Source organism: Thamnophis sirtalis, unplaced genomic scaffold, assembly GCF_051295495.1.
Source record: "Thamnophis sirtalis isolate CommonGarterSnake01/CBP01778 unplaced genomic scaffold, rThaSir2_p1.2 scaffold_8, whole genome shotgun sequence".
In the NCBI taxonomy this organism is placed as follows: domain Eukaryota; kingdom Metazoa; phylum Chordata; class Lepidosauria; order Squamata; family Natricidae; genus Thamnophis; species Thamnophis sirtalis.
This window is the reverse complement of record NW_028261388.1, coordinates 40,415,250-40,428,388: the sequence shown is the minus strand read 5'-3', so window position 1 is coordinate 40,428,388 and position 13,139 is coordinate 40,415,250. Positions and strand designations below refer to the sequence as shown.

General features: G+C 34.6%; 1 long non-coding RNA gene across 1 annotated transcript in view; it reads left to right on the top strand.

The window, feature by feature from the left end:
• The window catches only part of LOC148044376 (uncharacterized), a 127,449-nt gene that overhangs the window by 105,463 nt on the left and 8,847 nt on the right, over positions 1-13,139 (top strand). The gene's annotated exons all lie outside the window — the stretch shown is intronic.

Genomic DNA, 13,139 nt, shown 5'->3' with positions numbered 1-13,139 from the left:
TAATTTATCCCCATTTTCACCTCCTGTATCTGTCTTTGTTTTAAGATCTTCACTAAAAAGCTCTCCTTCCCTCCCTCTCCTCCTTCTAATGAGTTCAGCATCTGAACTAAAGTGTCTAGCTTAGCAACACACGGATACAAAATATTGTAACATTACCATATGTCTTTGTACTTGTCAAAAGTAAAGCCAGGAGGCAGCCTAAGTAGTATTAGACTTCTAACAGCTGTGGTTATGTTTGTTAGTCTAATCAGCCATCTACTTATATTGGAATGTAACTGTAAAACAAAACAAAAATGGGGTTGGGGAGAGGAGAGAAAAAGTTTTATTTTGACAACTCACACTTAGTGTTTCCCAACAGAAAACTAATTAGACTTAAAGGGGGGGGACCCACATTTTTCTTTTTAAAAATCTATAGGATAATCAAATATGGAGTGATTTATGCCCTTAATTCCAGATTTACTGATGGGTACATACTAAAAAATGGCAGGGGGCTATAGATGTATAAAAATATATGTACACACAATATTGATTAAATTAATTATTAATTTAATTAATCATCAAATTGCTATTGATTCTTAGAAATACTATAGATAGATATTCTTCACACTGATCTGAATCTTTCAATTTTCCAAGGATTAACCATCACTTTTCTAATTGACTTCATCTACCTTGCTGCTGGTGGTCCTTTTTTCTTTTCAGTTCACACATTTGCATCTTTGGAGATTATTGATGGATGCTTCTTTTGTTATCTGGAATATTTGTTTTGCATCTGATATATCAATGTTAAAGAAAACAAAAGCTATTTTTTAAATTTAAAGTGCATAAATATAAAATGCTGATATGGCTTTAGTGCTAAATTCCAGTGATGCACATATCATATGAATGTTATTGAAATGAATAAGAATATATTGGCTAACCAAGAGAAATTCAATAAATCATTCCAAGTAGATTACATAGTTTTTCAGAAAAAAACTTGAAATATTTTTTCTTATTATTATTAAATATTATTGTTCTTGTGAATTAAATGATGTGGACTATGTGCTATGTGGACATAGCATTTAGAATTAACAGTAGAGAGAACCATAATTTTGTGTTAGGAATCTCCAAAAAAGATTCTCATCTGAGATCTTGGAAATCTGTTCTCAGTAATAGTGACTGTACTGTATTTGAATGATATGGCCTAGGGCTTCGTATAATGTATTGAACCACAGTCTTTGAACAGAATGGGTCTGCAAACCCTGTCCTTCAATTTGTTTTCCAGATTCTTTGGATTCCAGCTTCAGATATGCCTACTTAAGTTAATATAGAGAAAGCTTGTCTAACTCTACATATAGCATTTACATTTGGGTCTAAACATATCAACACATAGAAAAGTAATGGTAGTTTTAGCATTTTAAGATAATTATTCTGTAGTTCTTCAATAAATAATTTAAAAACCAAACAGTTCTGTAACAGATTGAGTTAGCAATGCAAGTTCCAACTTTTCCTTTGCATGGAGCCAGTTAAGAATAGCAAATAATAGGCATATTGTAATGAGTGCTTCAATCTGTCTATTCGTTTTTGACCATTCAAATTCAGCAGCAAATTTACTAATACTCAGAACCATGATTTTAACCTTTGGTTTAGGTGTAGGGCACTCATTTTGCTTCATTGAAAAAGTCCCAACCCTCACAATTAAAAAAAAAACAGGAAAGTAATCTAGATACGAATTAGATAAGAAATGAGAGAAGGGACTAACAGAAATGGTAATCTCTCTGTTCTTGGACAAACTCATTTTAAATATCTTTTTACTTTTTAGTAGGTAATAGAAATTGAAAATTGATCTAGGAAAGAAATAAAATGTGAATATGAGACTTTGCATTGCTTTCACAGTTTTGAAAAAACAGATCTTACTTCACAGTTATAATCTATTGTTCTTCTTGAGTAGAAGGCCATCAAATATCTTCTGTGCCTGTTATTGAGGGGAGGGGGCAGAGGGCAGGGAGAGGTTTTATTCATGTGGCTTGTGAGAACACCCCACAGCTGTTAGCCTTGTTTTGCATGTTTTACATATTTGCATACAACAAATATTTCTAAACATCCCTATGTTTATTTTAAAATTCATCACTAATATGTCTGGCAACACTGACCTCTGTGGATATGCATTCCCTGGGTAAAACTATTTTGGAAACTTTTTAAAATGTTTGCTCTGTTTTTAGTGAAAGCCAGTACAAAACTAGCCCTGATGACTTATAAGCAATGTTATTTTGTTAGCTAGAGGAATGAGTTCGAGACCAAAGTTATTTTCCTTATCTATTTCTCTCAAAAATGGAGAAAAACTAAGATTTTTACAATAATGGGGAGGGGGACCTTGATCCTGAATTATCTTAGTTTTCTTACTGAAAGAATGACAAAATCAGCTGGATATTTGTGAGAGTTACTACTTTGTTCTCTTTTTTCTTCCAACAGACAAAAGGCATGAACAGTTTTTCTGCAGTGAAGATGCAGTGATAAACCATGATTGATTGTGTTTGACCTGTCTAAGGGATGTAGTTTATATTCTTTAACACATAATAATCCCACCCACAGCTTAATATAAAATGACATCTAACAAATTGCTCCTAACTAAAACATTTTCTGGTTAGAGATAATAATATAAAATAGATTTATTTTATTTTTTTACTAATAAAAGCTACCTTCTCCTTATTGTGCTCTGCTTGTGGTCCCGCAGCTGGCTCACCTTTAAGATGGACATCTATTCCACCAGAAAAATTTGTGACAAAGTGCCAAAACGCGATGTATTAAAGTAGATCAGAGGCAGAAGACAAAAAGCAAATTTGATTTAATAATTATAGTACATGAACATAATCATATAGATATCTTTTCAATAGTACAGAAGTGGTTAACCATTGTCTTCTGCCTTATCTAACTTTTTTTTCCTTTCCAAAGATTTCCCTTTACAATTAGGCAGTGGCATTTGCATCTTAGTAAATTTGGGAGACAGAAAAATATGCTGGATCCTTAAAGGTGAATGTACTGGATATTTATTTAGGGCAACATGGTAAAAGAAATCATACCAAGATTAGTTTGACAGTCAGAGTTTAGAACCTGAGTGAAATATAAATAAGTAAATAATGTACAATCCAATATTCATTGGACCTATATGTTCTTAGAAATGCAGCCAAAGTATCTTATCTTTCTGACTCAAGAGTGTACCAAATGAATTCCAAATATTGTTGTCTTTTTTGTATTCTCTCTGCAAGTTGCAGTAAACCAAGATGTAAACTAGATATGTCTCAGTGAAGGAGAAAAGAGAATATCTCCAGAAGACACAAAATGTGAACTCATGGCAGAAATAATTTTGTCTCACAAATAAAACATATATTTGTGTTTTCAATTTTTTTTGTTTGTTTCACCATTTAAATTGGTTTGTTTATTATCTTTATATGCTGGTAAATCAGAACATTACAGTTTATTATAAAACAAAATATACAATTAAAATTACCCATCAAATAATAACATAAAACAACAAAATCAATTAAATATGTAACATTAGGTGCTAACATAATGACATCAGTGCCCTAAGTCTTCAAGCTTCAGAGGCTACAGAAAAATTGTTTAAGATGCTTTATGAAATGATGTTTGGATCATTGCCAACTAGCTTCCATAGATGGGCTATTTCTCATGATGGAGCATCTTTGGCATTTTAAAAGATTGATGGTCTTTGATCATGTCCCAAGTTGTTTCATCTTCCGAAAGCCTGAAATGCTACCTTTGAAAATGGCATTTATTTAACAATTGCTGACACTATTGGAAGTACTACTGGAGTACTTTATGACCAACTTATCACAAGGGAGTAGTAAAATATAGATAGATAGTTAAGAATATATTCTGTCCCCCTCTATTCTGTCTTTATCTAAGACATTGCTATTCAGAGGTCACTTCATTCTGCCTTTTATGTACCACACACACACAAGCATCCCACACAAAGAGAACATGTTAGTTGTCTCCTATCCTAGTAAGATATATTTAGATATGTACTAGCTTTTGTTTGTAGCTATAATGTATTTCCTCTGCTAAATCACCTTTTGTTCATATATAATTATGAAATGTGCTTCATCATTCTTTTGTAAAGTTAGATTGCTGCTTTCAGAAATGCACACACATACAGTATACACAGCATCCTTCAACCTCCAACAGTTATATAGAACTCCTGGATAGAAATGGCATTTGGTGATTGTGGTTCTCAATGTATATATAAATCAGAGGTGGTATTCAGCAGTTTCTGACCAGTTCTGGAGAACCGGTAGCAGAAATTTTGAGTAGTTCAGAGAACCAGTAAATGCCACCTCTGATTGGTCCTGCCCACATCTATTATCTGCCTCCTGAGTCCTTGACCAGGAGGGAATTGGGATTTTACAGTAACCTTTCCTTGGCACACCCACCAAGACACACCCACCAAGACACACCACACTCACCAAGACACGCCCACAGAACTGGTAGTAAAAAAAATTGAATCCCACCACTACTATAGATTATTACTTAATTGTTTCTTATTGAAATAATTTTTGCTTTTTGTCAAAATTGGCTGGCTTCACATAATGTAAGTAACCTAGAAAATAAATATATTGTACTTTGGCCTACCCATATAATGTGAACCCCATGAAGGGATTAGATAGATAACAAATTTGGCAAAGTACAGTCCACTAAAATTAACAAAGCAAGGTACTAATTATGTAAATTCCATTGTGTGATCCCAGTTTCAACAATCTTTATCTTAGTTCTGTCCAGTGGGGTTTACTATGCACAAAAGATGCCCCAAGATGAGATGATGTCCAATTCATCAAATGATATTATGACTAGGGATTTGTAACTACATGAAATTTGGTATGTTCCTGTGATTGAACATTTCTATTGGTTAAACATTTTTATTGGAATGCTGTCTGTAGGCTACTTAGAAGAAAATAATCCCAATTAGCTTATTGTTAATTAGTACTGATCTATTTTATTCCTGTTCATTATGTTTGGTTTATATGTATATAGGAATGGTTACAAGTAGGAGTTTACAGGGAATAGATCCAGAAACAATCGAAATCCACATCCATCTCAGGAACATTATATATTGGAGTCTGTTACATATCTAATTTCTTTTTATTCATAAAATGAATATACTTACATTTAATTATAGGTTTCCACCTTCTTTGCATACTAATAAGTTTTAACTTTATAACTTTATATGATTGATTTGGAAGAATTTTATCTCATAATCAGAATTTTATTGGATGCATATCAGATATCAATATTTCACATCAGTAAGTCTCCATATTTATTTATCTGAGGATAGCAGACTGGCGGCTCTGTTTAGGGTAAACGACATTTGCTTTGGTGGAGATTATTCCAGAATACATCTTTAGGATTTGACAAAATCACTGAGGTTCATACTCACCTTGATACTAGCCTTGGTGCAGCCCCTGTGGGGATGTTTTGAGACACAATCTTGCCATGATCCTATCCTCCATGCCTAAATTGTGGAACACTGCACGGTTTTGTATTTTCACCAGTAGTGGGTTCCTACCAGTTTGGACCGGTTCGGCCAAACCAGTAGTTGTTGGCAGCCTAGATTGCTGGAACCGGCAGAAACCCAGGCCTGCCACACTCCCAAACCGGTTCTCTGGGTGGCGCCGTAGGCACCGCCATCTGGTTTTTTACTTCTGTGCATGCGCAGAACAATTTTTATTGCACATGCAGTGTGTCCACAAGTGAACCAGCAGTAGTGCCTGCTGTAAACCACCCCTGATTTTCACTGCTCCTATTTAACATCTACATCAAGTTGTTAAGGTATCAGTATGTGGACAATATCCAATTATACACATCCATCCATGTTGAAGTAAGTGATACTGCCAATGTCCTGATTCAGTACTTAGAGACTATACAAATTTGGATGGAAAAACAATAGACTTGGTTTAACTCTGGCAAGATTGAATGGCTTTGGATTTTGAGAACATTTTAATCTAGGAATTCACCATGCTTGATGCACAATATAAGAATCCTTCTGGACTCATGAATACTGTTCAAAAAGTAGGTGGCAGTTATGACTAAGAGAGTCTTGTCACATTTGAGTTATGTGCCAGTTGAACCCATTAATAGATTAGGAGTTCTACACTCAGTCACTAATTCCATGGTAACCTTCTGTATGAATTTATGAATTACCGTAGTATAATTCTTTCTATGTTAGACTGTCTTTGAAGAGTATTCAGAAACTTCAGATCATCCCAGTTGAAGAAGCATGGATCAGTGCACATTACATACTACTACTCTGAGAGCTGTATTGATTATCAATTTGCTTCCAAGTCCAATTTAAGATATGATAATAACCCATGAAGTGCTGAATGGCATGAAATCAAGTTATTTTATGGACCACTTATCTCAAATGTCCTCTACTCATAGATCCAGGAGAAGAAGCTTGTTGCAGGTTCCATCTGCTAGAGAATATCAACTTGTAAGAATTCAGGAATAGGGCCTTTTCAACTGCTGCACCCACCCTATGGAACATCGTTCCCATGGAGTTGGCTGGCCATGAGCTTGTTGGCCTTTTGAAGAACTTGAAAACCTGGCTTTGCCATCTGGCTTGCAGATCAGAGACCAGTGTAGATCTCATAAAATGGTTGTACTTTTTTTGACTGTCTGTGCTCCCCCAGTCACTGTACTGCATAAAAACATTCATTGTTTTCAATGTTTGTATGTTTTAATTTTAAGCTGCCCAGAATCCCAATGGGTGGCTACATAAATAAATAAATAAATAAAATATCAATGGTTTCTTAACCACTAATACATTATTATATACTATAATACATATACATATATGAATGCATACATAGTTTTCTGGCTTCACATAAGCTATAATCATGGTTTAAAAACTACAGTAGAATTATATATTGTGCTAAACCATAAAGTGATTTCTTTCTTTTCAGTATGAACTCAATGATTCTGCTTTTATATATGATTGGGGGGGGGGATGATTCTTCAACACATATTTTTTGTTTGAGTTCAACCAGAAGAAAACAGATCTCTCTATATATAGCTGGAATGATAATGAATCTTGTAGTTCTATTGATAAAATGTTTCTTTTATTATTTAGCTATTGGGACTATACTTCTAGAATTCTGCAGATGAAAAAGGAATTAGTATGTGATGCAGTGATCTTTGTAGTATTGGAGACAAGCTGCCTGTTTTGTAAAAGAATCATACAATCATCATTTACAAAGCATGATTTGAAAAGCAACAGAGGATTGACTCAATTTTTCCCTGCTAGTGCAAAACAATAACAAAACTAGCTGCAGATGTGCAGATATTGGGTACCATCCAGCACTCAGCACGCATATGCACATCCAACTGAAATCCATGGATATAAAACAAATGACCATAATCAGAGAGCACAGGCTTCTTGATGGGCGATTGCTTAAATTACATATATGTTCCTCTTCAAAATATTCTCATCAATTCATTCCCAAAAGAAAAAGGAAAAACAATGATTGGAAATTTTTACCAGATGTCTTAGTCTCCATCCATTTCGTTCGAATAAAAGGATCATGCCTTACTTTATGGAGTGGGGGAGAACAAATCAATATTTTTAGGTCATGGAAATCATTGAAACAAAGATATTTACTGCTGTTGCAAGTAATGAAGCAGCCTGTCAAAACTGTATCAGCGAAGAGTTGGATAATAAATATATTATAAAACAGATATAATGACAGGTATTCCCACTACAGGGTAAACATGAACTATGGCAATTTTTTTCTCGATTCTGCAGCTTCTGTAGCTTGCTCTGAAGTCTTGTTGGATGCCTTATAGTTGCATGACATTCCTGTTGGTCCAGTGATGCACTATGCAATGCAAGAACTGAAACTCATTTCATAATATTCTGAATTCACAATAATTTATACTACATATTTATTTCAAGACACTGTAAATATGCTAATCTATATTTGCAAGCACATAATTTTATTATTTATTATTATTATTTTATTATTATTAGTGTAGACAACTTGCAAACCATAACAAAGGCCCCCAGGCAGGAGTGAAATGCTACCAGTTTGGACAAACCAGTAGTAAAAATGCTACCACTTTCCCTGAACCAGGAGTAAAATAAATGCTTCCGGTTCAGGTGAACTGATTTTTCCAACAATCAGCTGTGACACACGATTTATACTAGCTAGAAAACAGGATTTCAGGGGCTCTCACCCATCTGCCCAGGTGTCATTTTGATGCTCTGCATGTGCATGCACGCTTACATTGCTACCGAACCAGTAGCAAAGGTAAGTGGATTTCACCCCTGCCCCCAGGCCCCCAAAAGTGTCCTTTATCATTCAAATAGTATTAATGAAGTAATCCTGGCAATGGCTGGATTTGTATCTTACTGATAGTTACAGTTGTTAACAAAGACATTCATAAAGGTTTTTTGTATCAGAATCTATTACACTGTTTTCTGGAAATCAGTGTTATCAATATATTTCTGGCAACAGCCTGCATTTTCAAATCTGTGATATAGCATATAAACAAATTCTATAATATTCAAAGCCACATGTTCTTTGCTGTACAATCAATAGCCATTTCCGTATAGAAAATAAATAAAAGTAATTTTATTTGGGAGAATAAGAATGTTTCCAATGGCTTAAAAATAGGAACTCAACACTTTAATGTTTATCCCTCATTTTAATTTTTTTGTATACAATATTAAGGATATTATTATTTCCAGTATTGGGATCACTATCTAGAAAAGAATTGTTATGTATGCCAGGGGACAGTGTGTTATTAATATCTTTTTGGCCCAATGAAAATTCATGTAGTTTGAAAAGACTGTAGTCTTGGAAAAAAATTGTCAACATTCTTTTTCAGTTGATTCATGAAAGTTAGTTCTTTTTGGACTAAAAATGATTTTTCTATTATTCTGTTACAACGTAGTAACAGTCTTATCCCCTTAAAAGGGGGACTTTGATTTATAAAGCTCAAACCTGAGAATTTAAGACAGTGAGTAGGGAGTGGACTGCCAAATCCCAGAGCCATCAACTGTACTTCTCATACTCTATTTAACCCAGAAGTCACAGAAAAAATAAAATCTATCTGCATCTTTCCCATCTTTACATCTGTATGCTGCATTCATTGTGGTAAAAGAGGTAAATGGCCAGCAGAAACAGAAATACCACAAAGCAAAATTGGACCATTGCAGAAGTACTTCCTCGTTACCTAACATAGAGATCTGCTGAAAATGTCACAGAATACTAACCTAATTTCAAATTTTTCTTGTTTTTGTTTTACTCCTTCCCTAATCAAGTGGAAGAAAATTTGTTATCACCTTTATTTCAGCACATGGTTTGGATAGAAAGTGACAAGGCAGAATGGCATATTTTAAAAGAAATCTACCATCTGGGTGTCTTTGCAAGATCAGCAAGATTGAGATTGTTTTGATGAAATATGAAGCAATGCAGTTATAATCCTGACATTTGCAAACAAACGGCTTTTGTAATAACCTTAATCCAGTTGTATTAGATTTATGGAAATGTACCTAGGTTTTAATATACCATGTCCAGACCATTAAGTCACTTTTTAGAAAAAGAATATAATAATACAAAGTCATATTTGCAGACAAACCATTTGTCTCACTATTTATCTTTCTGTGATGATAGATATTGTACTTTGCATTTATTAGAAACATTTACAGTGTCAAGGCTAATGTTACGGTATATTGCCTTTATTTGCCCGTATATTTATTTCACAAAATTAGATATTTTTTTTTAATTTAAAGTACGGATTGTCTCAAAGAATGCAAAGCATCTCCAAAATACTATAAGGCAAATTCATATGTTCTCCAGTGACAACTTTCAAACATCTTTATTGTGGCCTTTATATTTCTTTTCAAACTGGACAATTCTATGGAAAGGATCCGCCATCATTTTGTGAGACTCTGGACCAGTGGTGGGTTTCAAAATTTTTTGGAATCTACTCTGTGGGTGTGGCCTCCTTTGTGGGAGTGGCTTACCGGCCATGTGACCTGGTCGGAATGGCTTGCCAACCATGTGTTCTCTCTCTCTCTCTCTCTCTCTCTCTCTCTCTCTCTCTCTCTCTCTCTCTCTCTCCTTCCTTTTGTCTCTCTGTCCCTTTTTTCTTTTTTTCTTTCATCTTTCTTTCACTCTTTTTCTTTCTTTTTTCTTTTTTTATTTATTTATTTCTTCCTTTCTTTCTCTTTCTCTCTCTCTCTGTGTCAGTCTGTGTGTGTGTGTGTGTGTGTGTGTGTGTGTGTGTGTGTGTAGCAGTGGTGGGTTTCAAATTTTTTTGGAACCTCTTCTGTAGGTGTGGCCTGCTTTCCGGGTCCACTGGTGGAACCTCTTCTAACCGGTTTGGTAGAACAGGTTCTACCGAATAGGTGCGAACTGGTAGGAACCCACCTCTGCTCTGGACCATGTTTGTGTTGGGTTTTTCATGACAGGATAGTTTTAAATGTGAATTGATTGTTTTTTACCTTGGCTATATTTAGTTTTGCTTTTGCTTGCTTTTAGATATTGTTAACTGCCCACAGTGCCAATTGGGCAGATGGACTTATACATTGAAGAATAAATATGTTGAATTTTGAGATGAATTTCTTGTTTGTTTCATTGAATCCTAATCTTATAAAGAGCTTGTGGCAGGAAGAGGGTTGGTTTTATGATCCTATTTTTTTAAATTTATCTATGCAATATAGGATTATCTACGGTACTCACTTGTATTTATTCTTGCAAAAGAGACATAAAACAATATTACACAATGAAGTATTTCTAAACAAATGAAGAACTTTTCTATCTCCAGTTGAAAAAGTCTACAACCTGATCCCGTTCATCACTGTAGTCTACTTTTCATAGTACAAAAATGACAAATAAATATGATGGGTGATGATTGCTTGTGAAAATTTGCTGCCATTTATTTGCATGCAGTTTACTAGTTGCCTATAGTACAAAAAATTAGCTTTCCGACACCTAGAAAAACAGAACTCTACATGCATAAATCTGTGTAGAAATAAAATTATCTATTTGAACTCATTTATCAAAAGGTTATGATGTGCATACAATTTGTAATGGTAATGCCATGATTATGAAATATGAGATAGTTAATTATTTTTTTTTGAGGAACAATTTTTTGTAAAAACAGTCTGCAGTATCAATATTTCCAACTCTCTTTGCCAAGGGACCTTGATTTGCTCTTACAGTACTGGGAAATAATTTTTTCCCATAATTCAAACCAGCCTCTTGTACTTTCTTGAAGAGTAAAGCTGTAATTTTATCTGTCATTCATTTCTCTACAACATGATAGTTGTGAATCAGTAATAATGAAATCTAAAAGGCAAAAGACAACCTCAGAAGCAAAGAAGGAGGGACACATTATGGTGCTTTGCTACATTTCCATTCTTATGTCGAACAGAACACAATAAATGTTTTATTTAAGCAATATTAAACTAACTAGAATTCATTATTAGTGAGAATTAACATTTTGCTGCAATAATATTGAGGTTTATGAATGAATGCTAAGCTAATTGATCATTCAAGCACATTTGTTATATGCTGGAACTGCAAGTTACTACTACGATAGGAACATACAGCAGCCCAGCAAATGTTCTGTCGCATGTCTCATTTATTAATTGGTCAACTTACAGAATAAAATGCGAGAATTTCATTGGATTATCTAGCAGAGGTGAATTGTGAATGAACTATGAGCTTCGGCCGCCAGAAAGAAGAGATGATTGGCAATGCCCTACAGTATTTGAAATCCTTATTTAAATGAAGAGAACTTCATTTGAAAAAATGTCCCCAAAAAGAATAAAGACTATAGAAAGAGGATTTACTTTACCCTCTTTAGTTTATATAATATTGGCTACTTTTTAAAAAATGAATAATAACCTCCACTTGATGGCTGATTCAGTTTGTACATTTCCGGTTCTTCCTGGTTTTCTGCTTCTTTCTACTCTCACATAGCTCTTTTTCCTTCCTTTCCCTTTTCAAGCAGTGACACTTTTCCTGCTTCTTTTTTAAAGGCACATATGTCTCTGAGCATGGAAAACTTTAAACAACTTCAGTAGATCAAAGCTTTACATTGAAGGGAAGAAAACATGACATTTCAGAACATTTGAAATCTTTGGATGAACTAGAAATCAATATAATATATTCAGGGTAACAGTTCTGAAGAGAGGTAGAAAAGACACTCAATAGACTGCAAGGGAAAAATGCTTATGAAAAAAGAACAACTTTATTCCAGTATTTAACATTAGTGAGCTTTCTGTAAATGTATCAGGTTACAAACAGAAAGCCAAATCACAAAAGCCATTTTCCCTTATGCGTACATCACACCTCATTCTATGATTTCCATTAGAAATATCCATAATTAGTTAAAATGTAACTTTGGAGAAATCAAAGCACAATTTTAATAAATTTCATTAAATACTGGTGTTTAATATTTTGATGGTAAGCTTGCCATATTTATTATTGTTAACCTCTCTGACCTTACTGAAATTGTTGTTGAATGTCTTTTTTTCATATTCAACTAAACAGTTGATTCAACAAAATGTTCATTGAGTTATTAAATACAGGTATTCCTTAAATTATGAGAGTTTACTTAGTGATGATTCAAAATTATGGCGATGACCACCCCTCAAAAAAGTACTTATGATCCAATCTGGAAGTTACATATGTTACAGTGGTCATTCATCCTTATGACTGACTATAGAGATGGTAGTACATGTCTCCTGCCTATTTCCCCCCCATCCTGCCCCATTGCTTTTTTGCCATGAGGCCAGTGTCCCTGCAGGTCTCATTTGGTTCTGACCTGGGTAGTGCCTCAGATGCCTTCTGCTTGTTACTGGGTGGCTGGTTTGAGTGAGCAGCTTCATGGATTGGGGCGCAAAGGCAGCAGCAGCCAATCAGTGCAGACCTTATTTGTGTCATCAGGCTTGCAGAGCTGGCGAAGCTGCTTTTCTTAGTTCTCTCATTATTATAGCTTCACCAGTGTCTGACTAAAGATGGTCACTGTTTCTGCCACATAGATCTGGAAATCTGAAGATCTTTGAAAAATAAGTTAGGGATCAGACATGGAGTGGTGAGGAGCAATTGGGATCTGGGAGGCTAGCAAACAAGCCCGTT